Genomic DNA, 17,824 nt, shown 5'->3' with positions numbered 1-17,824 from the left:
TAAAGGACTGGTTGATCTAAAAAAAAAAAAAAAAAAAAATTTACCAAGTTGTATGTTTTCCAATTTCTTGTTACTACCCACACATATTGTCATGAAGGAAAATGAACTAAATAAAAAGTCAGCACATCTGAAAAACTGTATAGAACTTTGAAAAACTGGTATTATTTAAACAGCTTGAAGAAAACTGTCCTTTAAAAAAAAAAACAACAACAACAACAACCCACATAAAAAATAATTAGGTTGGTGCAGAGAGCCTCATCTGAATTCCGAGAGAGGGAGGACACTAAACAAGTCAGATTAATACAGAGAAATGGGTTGTTTTCCCAGAATCCTTTTGCCATCAGGTAATGTATCACATTATTCAATCACCTCTGACAGGAAGTTTGCTTTACCTTACCTCAACTAAGAAGAGTAGTGTAAATTGTATCACTCAAAATTATAGCTTTTCAAATTGAATTATATTATTTTACATCAGCCACGTCAGAGCTTTTACCAATCATTAATCTCCTGGTGAACATTCTCACATCTAAAACACAATTATTACTTACAAGTAAAGTTGATGTGTTAGGGAAATGTAACAGTTATTATGCATAAATTGCCTGCTGTCCCTTGGTACTAGAAAATGAGATATTGAATCTCTTAAGGGGATCCTAAAAGGAGTATTGTAAGTAAATAGAATCACTGAACATTTGGTGAATTACCATTTCAGTGAATCATGTAGCTCCTTTCAGGAAAGCAGAGGAATTAGGAAATGAATATGAAAGCATTAATAATAGGAATTAAGAAAACATTGGTATTTAATACTAAGACTTCACATTTAGAAATGAAAAAGGATTATTTTTTCTTCACTCAGCATACTGTATACTTTATTCTAGGGGTATGAGTATCACCAAACAGCACTGAGCCTTCTTCTTGATCAAAATGAACATAAAAACAAACACATACAAAAACACAATAGTTTTTCTAAGCAGTTATTAGAACCTAGAAAGGCAACCAGGAGGCTACCCAGTTATAATTTTTATGTGAACACTTATACTAATCTACAAAAAAGCAAAATATCCTATATGCTAGAAAGTGAATTGAATATATTCAAATGTTCTTTAATCAAAATTTAATTGTCATGGTTTTCATGTACTGAAAATAAATTATTTTTCTTACTTTCAATTATATATCTGGTATTTAATTATTCAATTATTTAAAATAATTATTCTAAATATATATAAACTTTTGTGGCCATGTATGCTGATTTTTATTATTCTAATATTTATTAACTGTAATAAAATGTTAATGCATGTTATTTGATAATATTTTTTAAAGAATTAGTACTTCATTCACCAAGGGAAGAATATCACCAAAGCTTTTCTACGAAAAAAATTGATATCTTCCCTACAATTTTGTAGAAATTTTATAGAGAGAATTGTTATGTATATGATTTCCAATGCCAAATAGAAAACCTTTAACACATATTGGCAAAATATATTGGAATGGTTAGCAAGCCACATTAGGCAAGTGTTACTCTTTACACTGCATCTTTTCATTTTTAAATCATATATTATGTAAGATCTTAAGTAACTTCTGCTCTGAGTAAATCAGGTTTAGCTTTCCCATTAGGTTATAATAATCTTAAACAACTGTTCAGGACTTTTATTGGTTTCAAATCACCTACATAGTGAAATAAAGTATTCTGAATACACAGATTCCTCAATAAACCTGTTTGGAATAAACTGTATTGTAATGAAAATTCTTTACCATCTAGACACTGAGTTTCATCCATTTTTACTAATAAATTCATTTATCCAGTCAAAAAACATTTTAGTGCACTTCATCTGTCAAGTATTAGACTCAACATTGGAGCTGCAGAGATAAGGGCTGTCCATTGATTTCCCAGAATTCACAAGAGGGTTTATCTCTAATCATTTAAACTATCTATACTGGAGCATGAAGTATAGAACTGTTTAATTAAAATACTCCCTTTGTCTTATTCCATCACACTTTGTTATCAACAAATAGTCTATTTCTTTTTTTTTTTTTTCCTTTATTGATTTAGAGACAGAGAAAGAGTGAGGGAGAGAGAGATAGAAACATTGATGAGAGAGAACATCAGTTGACTGCCTCCTGCATGCCCCGGACTAGAGATCTAGCCCACAACCTGGGCATGTGCCCTGACTGAGAATCGAACTGGTGACCTCTTGGTGCATGGGTCCACGCACAACCACTGAGCCACACTGGCCAGGCTATGTCTCTTATAAATGGCAGATCAACTATCAAGCTAATTGAATAAACCCCTGCTTTTTCAACTTTCTTGCTTTTTCACTTGCCTGCTTCCTTACAGCTTCATTGAGTCCTCTGAAATTCAATAAAATGGGTATTTTATTAACTCTAGGCTGCTACAATAATGTAGTTATGGGTCACAAAGCAGGCACATAAGAATTGCTTTTATTTATTTTTTACATATGTTTTTATTGATTTTTTTGTTTTTGTTTTTTTTTTAGAGCAAGAGGGAGGGAGAGAGAGAGAGAAATGTCGATGTGAGAGAAATATCGATCATTTGCCTCCTGCTCGCCTTCTACTGGGGATAGAGCCTGCAACCCGGGCATGTGCCCTGACCAGGAATTGAACCAGGACCTCTCAGTCCATGGGGCGACACTCAGTTCACTGAGCCACACCAGCCGGGCAAGAATTGCTGCTTTTAAACTCATCTTTGATATTTTTCTGACTAGTATTGCAACCAAAGCAATTTGACACAGATACAATGAACCAATGAATGTAATGAACCAACTTGCGACAAACGAGAAATCATTTTTCTCTATGTAAAGTTTAAGGACTTGTTCTGGGTCTTCAGGGCAGGTGATAAGTACCTTCAGGACTGGGGAAAAGTTGGGCTTGTCCGAGTGAATTCATGAATAAATGGGAAGTGCCTTATTTATCTTCCAGGTCCCAGCACATGTTATTAGACCTGGTGTATAGTTGGTGTTTTCCTACTTTCTTACTCTGAAGGCCATTTGAAAATTAAAACATTCACTCCTTATGAAATATCACTGCAGCATAATAAAATAACCTTCTTTGACACTGAAACGCCCATTCTCATATTTCTTTTTCTTGAAGTTTTGCGATTTGACAGGACCCATGCTATCCTTTTTGGCACTGCCTCTAAGAGTTCTAACAGATTTTTTTAAAAATAAAATAGAATTGGTCTTCAAATGATATCTCATTTCTGGTTATAAAGGCTAAAGAATACCAAAAAAAAAAAAAAAAAAATAGAATCCAATTTGAAAAGTCTTCAAAATAAACATTTTCTTGTAAACAGAGCCATTCCTTCAGGGATAGTTCTATAACCGGGAGTGCGTGAAACCCTGGGGATAATGAAACTGTTTCATTTTCCATTTGTTTAGCAAAGGCCAGAAGGCTATTTATGTGCTAATAGGTTTATTAATAAAACTGAAAAAGCAATATCCTCACCTGTATAGCGATCAGTGAAGCCGGGGATAATGGAAAACCAACTTTACTGTATATAAAAGGAAATTTTATGGCTCTTAGGACAATCTTTTATTTTTTAAAATAATGATTCCATTTGATGAGCCTCCCTTTTTTTCTGTTTATGTATTGCTTTACATTTCATTTTAAACTAAATGGAAAAAAAAATTTAGATAAAGTATTCTTTTGTGGCATGAATATTATCAAAGACAAAAAATGTCTATTGTAAATTAATAAAATTCCTGCACATTAATTCTGCTCCTAACAATCCTCTTGTAAAGCTATTAATTTAGTGACTTTGCTAAGTTACGTCCTCATCAGCATGTGTTCTTAGCCAAGTTTGCAATGACCATTATAATCAATCCTTTCAAAGTAAGTTATGCATTTTAATGAAAAGTCTACAAGAAAGATGAACTAGCTATTTTCAGTACTTGTAACTTTGTGGCTGGACTATAAAAGGGGGGAATAAATAGGGAAGAAGGAATTTTGAAAATCAATTATTCAATGTATGCTAAAATAAAATATAGATTTTACAGTTATGTTTATATGTATGAGACTGATCATTATGAAAAAACATTTGCTAAACAGCCTATTAATAATATTCCATTTATTTTTAGTAGAAATGCTTACTTGATGTTTAGTCCTGTTTCATAGGAAATAAATAGTGTATTCTTTCCCTTTTAAAATAAAATATAAATATAGATGCTACCAACAAATCTAGATCTCAGACCCAACTCACTTTCGGGTTAAACATGCCCAAATAAGGCTCAATCTATATTGTCTGATTTCGTTTGATTGTATTTAACTGGTAAAAATGATCAACCTGATAAAACATGTCACAAATGTAATTCAGCAGTCAAGTCATTGTTAATTTGATGATTTTTAGTATAAATAGTCTGAGACAATATAATGGCTAAAAATTTATAGAATACTCAGTGCTTAGATTAACAATGATTAAGACATATATATTGAATAATTCAATTTTGATAAAATTTAGAATGTTACAATTAGTAGAAGCAGCAGCTTAGACAAATTATGAATCCAAGAGATTGAGAAAGCAAAACTGAGCTGAACTATAAAAAGAGGGCGAATGACCATGGCTGGCGAAACAAAGAGATGTATAAAGCATGAGATAAAATGGATTCTGTCAGAAGAAAGGTAGAAATTAGATGAGTTAAGATAAAAAACCATGATATACTTTTGAATAATTTTTGTGTTAAAATATAAAATGAGAATGTATCATAGTGATATGAAATTTGCAAGAACTAGCCAAAAATATATTTTAAATAAATATTTATTAAATTTATTAAAGTCATTTATTAAAATAAAAAATACAGAACATATTTAATCCTCTTTAAAGTTGGCAGTAAATGTATAGGAGGTATGTTTCTATAAATGGATGTACTAAAAGTATCTCCCACTTGAAAAAGTGCCAAAGGAGGGCAAAGTGGATAATTAAAAGTAAAATAAAAGCATTAAGGGTGGTAAAATACATAAATGTACTTTCTATAGACAATAGATGTTTGTTGGTGACTAAGTGATTCTTTTCCACAGACCACGTAAGAGAATAAATTTACATGGTAAATAAAAAATTCTGTATGTTAATCACTGGAAAGAAAATTTCTGAGACTCTAAGAAATACTAGACTATTTTACTTAAAAAATATGCTTAGATTTTATTTCCAACACTTGAGGAAAAAATTATTATTCACTTTTGGGAATATTTGATTGCAGTTTATCTTGATGTCTACTCCAGATACATGATTTCAGGATTTTATGAAACAAGACCTTTAAAAATGTAAGCATGTATATATAAGGTGCTTTAAAATTATTAAAGTGGAAGTGTGCACTTCCCATTTTTAAAATGATTTACTTTTAGTTCCCAGTAGCTTTCAACACTTTTTGGAAAAATTATGAATGCCATTTATGAATTTGATAAAAATATCTCTTCTTATGCAGAAATTGTCTTTAGGCATTTCTCAACTTATTCTGCAAATAATTTGGGGGGATGTTCTTGAATTCTCTGAAGTCAAGTTAATAACCACTGAGGTAAATTGCATGTTTTTAGAAACAAGATAATAATAAATGTTATACTAGTTTTATAGAGGCTTCAAAGCATCTATATGAACCTTCCCTACTACAACACTGGGATCCAAGAAGATTGTCTTCGACGGGTCTACACAGTAAAGCACAAGGAAGACTCCAGAACTGAGTAGTGATTTAGGGTTGCTGTCTACCATCGTAGATAATCCACTTAAAGGTATCTATCAGCTGCTCCCAATTTATTTTCTCCCAAATTATCTAAATTATTTATACAAAAAATAACCACAGATGTGTTTTTGAGATTCTTATGTATATTTCTTAGTCATCTAAACAACTGCAGCTAGGATAGTTTATAAATCCCATATTTTCAAGAATAAATTAAAATGGTTAGCCCGGCCAGTGGTTGAGCGTTGACCCATGCACCAAGAGGTCTCCAGTTCGGTTCCCGTTCAGGCCACATGCCCAGGTTGTGGGCCAGATCCCCAGTGGGGGGCATGCAGGAGGTGGCCAATCCATGTTCTCTCTCATCGATGTTTCTATCTCTCTCTCCCTCTTCCACTCTCTCTAAAATTAATAAAGAAAAATTTTTTTAAGAAAATGGCTATTGTGTAGATAGGTATCAAAAACTGAAAATTGGATATTTGCCAACTGTACAATTCTGTTACAAAAATGAAGAGAAAATTCAAATACATTCCTGGATGAGGTTTTGTCTGAGTAATCTAGATTTTTTTTAGAATATTTTATGGCCCTGGCCAGTTTGGCTCAGCAGTTAGAGCGTCAGCCCGTGGACCAGAGACCCAGGTTCGGTTCCCACTAAGGGCATGCACCTCAGTTGCAGTTTGTCCCAGCCTTGGTTGGGAGTTGTGTGGGTGGCAACCAGTCAATGTGTCTCTCTCACATCAATGTTTCTCTCTCTCTCTTCCTCCCTCTCTCCCTCCTGCTCTGAGGATAAATGCAAAAAAAAAAAAAAAAAAAAGTCCTAGGGTGAGTATAAAAACAAAAATAATAATAATGATAATAACTTTATGTCCCTCGGGTAATACTCATGATTACATTGCATATGAAATAGCTACAATTCTGGTTAATTGAAAAATAACTAGTAAATACTATTTTACAGTTGATATGATATTAGTACCATAAAAATTATTTTATTTATTTTTTAATTGGTTTTTTCTTTATTGATATTTAGAGAGGGATAGGGAGAGAGAGATAGAAACATTGATGAGAGAGAAAGAACATTGACTGGCCTCCTCCTGCATGCCCCCCATTGGAAATTTGGGTATGTGCCTTGACTGGGAATCAAACCAGCAACCTCTTGGTGTATGGATTAACATTCAACCACTGAGCCACACCAGTAAGCTATTTTTAAAACTTTATATTGTCTGCTTTGAGCTGCATAGTGCATAACATGGGTCTTTGAGTAAAATTACAATAAATTGATGACATTATTATTTCTATTTTACCAATATGATTTTAAATATAACAATGTAACACTTTACTTTCCTGGTGGTCAAGTAGTTAAACACAGTAATACTTAAAATTTGAAGATCCTGTGAGTTCTACTCAAGATTGAGAAGTACTGTATATTCTTTTGAGCTTTTATAATTTATTTTTTTTCTGTTTAAAAATACCCATTCAACTACATGCTTTAAAATAAACCCTTTCAAATAATTAAAAGATGCTTGAACAAATTACATTTGAGTTAAGATGCTTCAGAATCAGGGTAACAGCATAATAAAACCACTTAGCATCCTTTTTCATTTTGCAATTTCTAAGGCTTTTTACAGCACAATAAACTTTATTTCTATGACAATTTTGGCATGATGAAAGATCAGTTTTCACAAAAAAAAAAAAAACCCACAACTATGTAAATGTTTTATTCACATATCTTGTGTATCAAAATCATAATAGTAACTGTCACTGGTGAAATCTATTTCCCATCGGTAAACTTACATTATATGGAGAGTTATTTTGTTTTGTTTTGTTTTAACTAAGCTTACTAAACTCTGATTTTATGCTAATCTAACAATGGTTATGGAGTATTTCAGCCAAGTACAGCACCTTCTTTTCCTCTGGGAATTTCACTGAGAATTTTAGTTTCCTTTGGTATTCATAGTATTTATTAACATTGTACGATATATTACTAGAACATTAATTTTAAGTGTGCTCATTTAGAGATAGGTAAGATAGTGAAAACTTGAGTGAGCCAATTAATAAATCAATCAAACTTTTGATGAGAAACAGAATTGAAAATACAGAGGTGATGAGCTATGCTCACAAGACTCAGTGCTTTGGTGAGTAGGAATCATATGTTGACATCTTTTAGATCCATCCAGGAAGGCCAGCTTTATATCAGAAATAACAAATAGAAAACGTCCCTTTAAAAACTGTAATATTCGCTTTTTAGTATCTGTTTGTTCTCATTCATGAGATTGCAAGGGTCTGAGGACACATGTAGTCTACATGTATTGTTAGTAAATAATTACTCAACCACACTTATTTAGCAAATGCATATTACATGCCTGTTATATGCCAGTGATGTAATTTAGATTCTGGTGGAAGAGATAGACAATAAACAAATTATTTTAAAAATAATACATGAAAATATATGGTCAACATGGTGTCATTTCAGAGAATAACAGGAATACACTTAGCTTCTTTAAATAAGAGGGTAGAGAAAGATCCATCTATAAAAGTAATTTTTAGGCTGATTACTGATTCTAAGTGAGAAGTTCCTAAGTGAGAAGGTGGGTCAAATTATTTCTATACAAAATAGACCCAGAGACATAGAGGTAGGATACAGACTGACAAACTTCAGAAGAGGGGGATGGGGGTAAGGAAGAGATAAACCACAGAACTTATATGCATGTATGCGTAACCATGGACATAGACAACAATGCCGGGGGGAGGAGGAGATCTGGAGGAGGGTGCCAATGGGGGAAAAAAGAGAAACATCTGTAACAAAAATAAATTACTAAAAAAAAATTTTTTTTTAAAAGCAATCATTCAAAAGAGCATGTAGAACTGACTATGTATTGCTGTTCTAACAGTATATGCAAGGTCAATGCAGAATTGCTTTTCACACTTTACTCATATATTTTTTTGTTTTCTTAAATAGCAAGTCAAAAATGGAACATTGGATTTAAGTGGTTCTGTCTTCACGGCTTTGTAGAAAATATTTTCTCCTATCCAGGCCACAAATCCTCACTTCTTAGCATCATAGACTATCAATTAAAACTAGGTCAGCAACTATAGAGGTTTAAAAAAGCCACATTAATATCCCTGACATTTCTGCTGATGTTAGTTGTACTTTTTTTGCTCTGTTGCAGTGGTGAATGCATTCTGACATCTCCAATCATTAAAGAATCTGTGCTGAAACTCATAAACCAGGTAAATGGCATCTGATGTTAGAATCTAAATTGTGTGCTCTATCAAAGTTGTAATTCCACACCAAAATATATATTTTGTTGGATTTTTATTAGAGTCACTGTCTATGTAAGTATATACTTTATTTTAATAATTATATAGGAATATGTTTCAGAATTAAAAAGTCTGCTATCCTTTCTACTGTTTTATTAAGTTATTACTCCTTGGATTGCATGGTTACATGAGTAGAGTAAGGTGTAATTATTACATAATCAGCCAAAAGAAAATCTGATGCCAGTTCCTCTAGCATATATACAATGTTTCAAACATCATTCGACTTACATATTTTGAGCAAGAAATATAATTGTTTGCTCACAAAAGTAACAGGTACACATTTTTGGTCATGAGTACCCTGATTTTGGTCATTGCTCTTTATGTATCATTTTCATGCAAGGAAGACAAACAGCACCACCTGCTATCAGACAGGTAGGATTCTAAAGCTCCATTTTGTCATTTATGATCTGTGATCTCAGTGAGCTAGTTAACATCCCTAAGTGTGTTTAAATCTGTAAACTGGAGGTACCTGGTTGGTAAGATTGTTATCAAGGTAAGGTTGCATAACATATTTGAAAAACTTAGTACAGCATTGGTGATACTGTTGTAAGAATCTGGTTACTAAATAATAGGAAAGGAGCTAAGGGAAACTAGATCATATAGGCACAACATTTATACAACTTTGCCAGGAAGCTGCAATTTAACACTACAGGTCTGTTCCCTACAAATCTCTGAGGGAAGGGACTGGATGATAGACGCATGCCCATTAAGGTCTGGGTGAAGTGGATGATGTTTACCTGTCAGTCAGTCATATCTGGGAGCAAGTCATTGACCAGAATAGGTATGGCCACTGCAAGGGTATGAAGTCAAAGATACTTAACGACTGAACAAAGAAACTGTCCTCTCTTGGCCTCTTGGCTCTTGGCCCTCTTGCTGCTCGTGCCTGACTCCTGGCTTGTGGACCTCCCACACTGCATGCATCTGTGTGCCTCATGACCCTGTGGGACCCACACAATGGACCAACGAACTGTGACTAGTCTGATGCTTGATGCCACACTGGACTCAACTCCACCATGGAACAAAAACTCTGGGCACTGGCTTTACTTCTAGCAGCTCTGCTAAAACCCCAGCTGCATTATTCTCCAGGTCTGGGTTAAGGAAAATGGAGCTTTGCAACTAGAGGGATGTAACTACATGCAAATAAAGCTTTTAACCACATCTCATTCTCTTGTGTGAGTCATAGAAATTTATTTTTCTCATGATATCGCAACAACCCCACTCCTACTAGTGACAGAGAAATTTCACCCATGTAATTCTCCAGTAATATTGACACATGGTAAACATTAAAAATTGAACATTATTACTAATTATTTCAGTTAAAAACAAAATTGTGTTTCAGCATTTTTTTAATTGATTTTTAGAAAGAGAAGGAAGAAGGAGAGAGTGAAACACCCATGTGAGAGAGAGCAAAACATGGATCGGCTGCCTCCTGCATGCCCCCTACTGGGGATTGAACCCACAAGCCAGGCATGTGCCTTGACTGAGAATCTAACTGGCAACCTTTTGGTGCACAGGAGGACATCCAGCCAACTGAGCCACACTGGCGAGGGCTTTCTACACTTTTTTTTAATATGTTGCAATCATCCACATCCTATCCATCATTTTAGATACCCAAAACTGTAGACCTGAGTGGTAACTTGGGCCATCTTACTATATTTCAACTCAATGCGAAGAGAAGAGTTGGATTAAATTAACTAAGAAGAGATAAACTAAAGGGTTCATACCAAACTAAGAATAAGTTAAAATAAACATTTTATTATTTCCTTAACATTTTTTTCAAGGAGATATTAGAAAAAAATAAATGTTCTCAAAACTTCTAAGTTGCTGATGGACACTTGGGCTGTTTCCAGATCTTAGCTATTGTAAATAGTGCTGCTACAAACATGGGGTACATATATTCTTTCTGATTGGTGTTTCAGGCTTCTTAGGGTATATTCCTAGAAGTGAGATCACTGGATCAAATGGAAATTCAATTTTTAAATTTTTGAGGTCACACCATATTGTTTTCCATAGTGGCTGCACCAGTCTGCATTCCCACCAGCAGTGTGCTAGAGTCCCCTTTTCTCCACACCCTCACCAACACTTGTTGTTTGATGATTTGTTGATGGCTGCCATTCTGACAGGTATGAGGTGATACCTCATTGTTGTTTTAATTTGCATCTCTCTGATGATTAGTGATGTTGAGCATTTCTTCTTATGTCTCTTAGCCAAGTGTCCATCAGTAGACAAATGGATCAAAAAGCTGTGGTAAATATACACAATGGAGTACTATGCAGCTGTAAGAAAGAAAGATCTCTTATCCTTTGAGACTACATGGAGGGACCTGGAAAGTATCATCCTAAGTGAAACAAGCCAAACAGAGAAAGACAAGTATCATATGATCTCACATATTTGTGGAATATAATGAACATAACAGTCTGAGGAATGGGATAGTCCCAGAGACGTGGTAGTGGGGTACAGACTGACAATCCCCAGAAGAGGGGGTGGGGGGGGAGAGATAAACCACAGAACTTATATGCATGTATGCATGAACAATGGACATGGACAACAAAGCTGGGGACAGGGCAGGGAGGGAGGAGGAGGGGGGAATCAGTGGGGGAAAAAGGAGAAACATCTGTAACAAAAATTAATTAATAGAAAATAAAATTTCTAAGTTGCTCCTTTCAATAACTTTTCAAATGTTGGACTTATTCTTCTTTCATAGAAAATTCTAATATAACACATCATAGAATTTCCAAAAAAAACAAATGGGGACCACAAAGTTCTTCTGGAAGAAGTTCAACTCTGAACTATTGTCCAAAAAGTTGTTTAAAATATGCCTTTTAAATGGCATAAAATAATTTTTATTTTATTTATTTATTTATTTTTGTTCAGATGGAGTGGGAGGGAGAGAGAGGAAGAGAGGGAGAGAGAGAAACATCGATGTGAAAGGGACACATCGAGTGGCTGCCACCCACACGACCAACCAGGGCGGGGGACAAACTGCAACCGAGGTACGTGCCCTTAGCGGGAACCGAACCCGGGTCTCTCTGGACCGCAGGCCAATGCTCTAACCGCTAGGCCAAACCGGCCAGAGCAGCATAAAATAATTTTTAAACATGCAACTACTGATAAGTAGAACTGCAAAATTTTTACTTACTTTTATTATCGAGTTAAAGCCTAATTCATCATAGTGTCCTCCTTTCTGTCATTTTATTCAGTACTTTTTCACTTTTGCATTCTTGACTCTCCCTGTGGCTCTCAACCAATCTGTCCCACCCTTCAGAGTTCAGCATTAATACTGTCTCTCCCGACAAGTCTTCTCAACCCATCCCATACCCAACCCAAGAGATAAGTTCTATTCCAGCAGCCCATTTACTTTCCTTGATCCCACTTACACAAAGTTGTAAGATGGAAGTGTTTAATTTACACTTATTTTAATTTAGCAATCGGGTCTTCTTCATGTAGACAGAGACCATAATTACCTCGTCTACTAATATATTTCTTGTTTCTAGAAGCAGGCTCGGCTTATTGTCAGTACTCAATAAAATTTTTAAAATTAATGAATGAAGAAAGAAGTAGTTTTAGTGTCATTATTTTCCTGTTTGGGGAAGGTACAGGAAAGAAAATGAGTTAAATCTGAAGCATTTGAGATACCTGTTAAACACCCAAGGGGAGACTACTACTTACTGACCTGGACAAGGAGACCTACAGCTATGAAAGCTAGAGTTTGGATACACAGTTTGGAAATCTTCTTTGAAAGACAGGCCATGAGTGAGGCTGGAATGTAGAATGATAACAGAAAAGCATCGTAAGGATCACCAGCCTTCGCAGGGTAGCCAAGGAGCAGCCTGTTGAGGTGACTGAAAAGGATCTGCAGTGACAGAAAGAACACGAGGAAGGGTGTCATAAAAAGTTAGACAAGGAATATTTCAGGAAGCAGGGGATGAGCTGCTGAGCCAAAGGTTGGTCACAGGTCAAGGGAGAAAAGAAATGGAAAATGCCATCTAGATTTGTCAACATGGAAATGACCAGTTACCCCAGCAAGCGTAGGTTCAACAGAGAAGGCTGCGGTGAGTTGAATGGTGAATTAGAGGCAATGAAGTGGAAATAAAGTGTGAAAGGGGCTATCTTGGGGAGACTGACCAAGCAGGAAAGGACAGGCCCACTGTCCTTCATGTGAAAATGTCGGCTCAGGTGTGTTTAATAATTCTTGATAATTCCACACTTAAGAAAGGTAAGAGCCCTGGCCAGTTTGGCTCAGCGGTTAGAGCATCAGCCTGCGGTCCAGAGAGACCCGGGTTCGGTTCCCGTTAAGGGCACGTACTTCGGTTGCAGTTTGTCCCCGGCCCTGGTTGGTCGTGCAGGTGGCAGCCACTCGATGTGTCCCTTCACGTCGATGTTTCTCTCTCTCTCTCCCTTCCTCTCTCTCCCTCCCACTCTATCTGTACAAAAAATGGAAAAATATCCTCGGGTGAGGATAAAAAAAAAAAAAAAAAAGAAAGGTAAGAAACCATCTATTGTAAATAAGCGACACCACAATGAATTTTTAACAGCACCCCAAAATCAAGTAATATATTTAAAAATGCCATTAATTTTTCTGGAGGAAAACACATGACTACTCAGTCTAAGTAAAATAAGATTATAAATGCCCATTTGTCCGTTAAAATCTGATGTAGTTTTGACCGGCTAAATGAAATTTTTAAAAAACCTTTTGGTTTTCAACCTCATTAGATATCTGGATTGTAGTCGAAGAGTTAGGCTGAAAAAAATAGGACCCTAGCTGAACAGAGATTTGTCTACAATAGTTTTGTTTCAGTTTTTTTTTATTACTAATATCACCAAAACATATTTTAGAAATAATACTAGGGATTCTAATAAAGATTGAGGAGAGGAAAGAGATTTCTAAGAGAATTCAGGTCCCCGAGAAGTCAGTTTGTAAGAAAATCCAGAGGACACAGAGAGGAACTGGCATTTCATAGAGAGATGGCACAGCTTTAAATTAAACCCAAAGAAAAGAAAAGGAAGGGTATAGATGTAGAGAAATTATTCATTTGGTAGAGGAAAGATAACAAGATTCACTTTTAAGTTTTTATTTTCTCTGTGAAATGTGGTACAAAGATATTGCCAGAGAGTTGGGAGAACATAGTCCACTGTTCGTGAAATACTGTATGAAATAATCTTTGAGGGTATAGAAGAGAGAAAGTTACTAGGAAAAAAAAAAAAAGCCATATGGAGTATTATTTGTATCAACATAGTTAAATCCAACATATTAAGATTAATTCAATCAATCTCTGTATATCTGCAAAGGTCTATGATGTTACAGATCTGTTCTAGGCATTAAAAAAGAGAAGGAAATAAGACAAAGTCACTGTCCTGAAAATTAAATCTTAGTGGGAGAGAAATTCTAATTGAGTAAACATATTCAAAAATTAAACACTCAAAAATAAATTAAACACATTTCTCAATTCATTTACACTAATTGTGCAGAAGTACATGAGACTAGACTATAGGGTAGGATTTTCAGAACTGGTGCTGATATGTCCAGTTATTATAGCCAACTTAGAACAAGAGAAATTGATAAAAACAATGCATATAAAAATCAACATTTTTGAGCTTGTCTAATCACATGATGAACATTTCTGCAGAACTACATATTTACTTTTAAGATAAAAACAAAAGTGAATGTATCAATATAATGAACAGTATAGTATTCATAAAATTGTCATTATCTTAAAAGTTACCATACCCTTTCATTGCTGTGTTTGTATCTGACAGAATGTTTGAAAACTAGTTTATAGCAAACTAGTCTTATTTCACAAAGTCATTTCAGGCAGGTACCTGAATCATATTAGCAATTACAAATCATGTAAAATACATTTCCTTCACTAGCCATGACATTTTCTCTTTGAGAAACATCTTCCATCTCCTCCTGAGGGAACCATATGATATAAAAGATTCTCACTGAAAATGTGTATTGAGAATTGTTTCTTGATTACAGTGTCATGCATCACGGTGCTGTGGTTTAAAGTCTGTGCCTCCCTTCACAACACTGGTTTCTGAGCTCTTCTATATCAGCAACTCCAAATGTAATGTCCTGAAACCTGGCACTCAAATTGCAAACTGAGATGAATACTTTTTTATAAGAATTAGTGCAACTCAGTCACGCCATTTCATTTTTTTATGTGATTTCTAGGACTTTCCCAGTCATCCACAAATAAAATATGTTTCAGTACTTTTAAAGATTAATCGTTCAGCAGTATGTTGTGCAACAGCAAGATAAAAATTAAATAAAGGCTGATGCCAAGAAAACTTACTTTTTTATTCTGGGATATAAAGAACAACGACGAAAAAGAAGACTGCATACTGGTCTCTAGGGCCTTTCAACTAGCAATGAGACAGCAACTATTCTCAACATACTAAATACAAATCAAATTTATAATCTTTATTTCAAATCCTCCAGTTATTTAGGTTGTATTATACTGAGTGCATTAAGGCCTGTAGACATACACACTGCAAAAGCAAATCTGACTCAAGGATTCAGGTCATCCATGGGAGGGTAAGTAACCCCTGCGCGAGAGCAGTGTTTTGAGTTCTTTAGTGTTTTTAGAGCTATTGATTGATACAAGAAAAGAGTAGACATATAGAAATTTTGGACTCTCATTATGTACTTACAAACCCTAACTACTGTATTTTAAGATAAAGATCATTTCAACAGTGTGTCTCACTTCTAAGAATGTCATCCTTTTGAATGTAGTTGAAAACTACAAGTGACTCGTCAGTTCTATATTCTTGTGTCATTTCCTAAGGGGACAATATGCTTCCAAATCAGGAGTCTATCTTAGATATCAGTTTTGAAACTTATCACATGGCATGTCAATTTATTGGGGATTAACACTGGTATAAGGAAGACGAATTAAGTGTTGAGTGAATTATCTTCATTCAAGACTTTACGGCTAATAAAAACAGGTGATCTCAAAGAACCATTGAACTGATCAAATACCTTTCAAATTTAGCTTACTGACTTTTATCTGTTTTACTTAATTAGGCTTCTAAATGTCCATCAATAATTGATTTTAATCATTCTGTTGATGGCTTTAGTCCATTTCTGACTATCAGAAAAACACCACATTTGTCATCCTCAAAAAAGAAGTACAAAATAAATAAGCATAGATTGTAAAAAGCTATAACTTTTTAATCCCTTTTGTGTGATTCCAGAAGAGGAAAATGCTTTGAAGTAGACTGTTTCATTATTTATGTCGTTATAAAAAATAAATAAAATAAATAACTTAGAAAATATATATAATAGATCTATATGAAAAGTTGGTTCCCTTAGTCTTGCTGTCCCTTTTTCATAAATGAAAGCAGTTTAATCTTTAACAATAAAATCATTTACAGTGTATTTACTCTGGACTAATAATTTACAAAGCTGGGATTTTAACCCAGGCAGTTTGGCTCTAAAGTACATGAAAAAACCATAAGTTCTTTCACAGATACTTTTTAAGAATTCCATTAAATTCTACTGCAGTTTAATGCACCCCAGGATAAGCAATGACTATAAAGTACTTCTTTGAAATGGACATCAGAAACTTATGGCCCAGTGCAAGAAGACGCTATGATGAAACACAGCCTGTAAATAATTCCACCTAGGAATATCTAGAAAGGCTTTTCCAGTTCAACTATCTTGGTTTTTCTGGGCACTATTCTAGTTTTGGTGCTGAAAGGCCCATGCTCTGGAAACCCCATAGTCCCTGCCAAACCAGGATGATTGGTCACAGAGCATGGCTTAGCAAAAGTGGTACTCAACCCAAAAAAAACTGCAAAGAAGTACTCAAACAAATAATTGTACATCTATGTGCACAGCAGTAGTATTCATAAAAGCCCAAAGTGGAATGACCCCAAATGTCTGTTAATGGATGAATGAATCAAGAAAACATAATACATACACACAGTAGAATATTGTTCAACCATTAAAAGAAATGAAAGGCTAATGTACACTATAACATGTATTAACCTAAAAAATGAAGTAAGTGAATGAAGCTAGACACAAAAGGTCATATATTGTACGCTTCTATTTATATGTAATATCCACAATGGATAAACTCATAGAGACAGAAAAAATAAAAAGGATGATTGCCAGGGGTTAGGGGGAGGAGGGAAGGGAGCAATTATTTAATGGGCATGGGTTTCTTTAAAATAATGTAAGTATTTTAGAACTAGATAGAAATGGTGGTTGTATAACATTGGGAATGTACTAAATATCACTGAATTGTTCACTTTGAAATGGTTAATTTTAATTTATGTAAACTTTACCTCAATAATAAAATGTAGTACTCATAATTCTAAGGAACAAATAGAAAAATGTTAGACACACACTGTGCATGATACTCCCCCCTCCCCAGACACACACACATACACACACACACACAATTAAATAACTAGTCTTACAAGGTACATTATTATCATTAACTAGAATCATCAGTCAGAATTAAAGCATCAAGTGGTTTTAATTACTATAGAATATGCCAGCTTTGCTCTTTTAATTTTCATAAATATTTCTATAAAAAAGAAAAAAAAAAAACATCAAATTTTAATTATATATCTTTAATGTATTTGTGAATATAGGTGAATTAAAATAATTATTGATCTTGATTTTTGCCTGGTTACTGTATAATATTGTTCCCTATGGACTGTTTACAGTGTTAGGAGAAAACATAAGAAGTAATAGTCACATTTGCTTAAATGTATAAGAAATAGCCTCTGACATGCTAAAAGCCATGTGGTAACAGTATTTTAGCAAATTCCCTTCAGGAAAAATAATTTCACTCTTTTATTTTTAGTATTTAGCG

The sequence above is a fragment of the Molossus molossus genome, unplaced genomic scaffold (genome assembly GCF_014108415.1).
Source record: "Molossus molossus isolate mMolMol1 unplaced genomic scaffold, mMolMol1.p scaffold_m16_p_4, whole genome shotgun sequence".
NCBI lineage: Eukaryota > Metazoa > Chordata > Mammalia > Chiroptera > Molossidae > Molossus > Molossus molossus.
Note: the sequence above shows the minus strand (reverse complement) of the source record.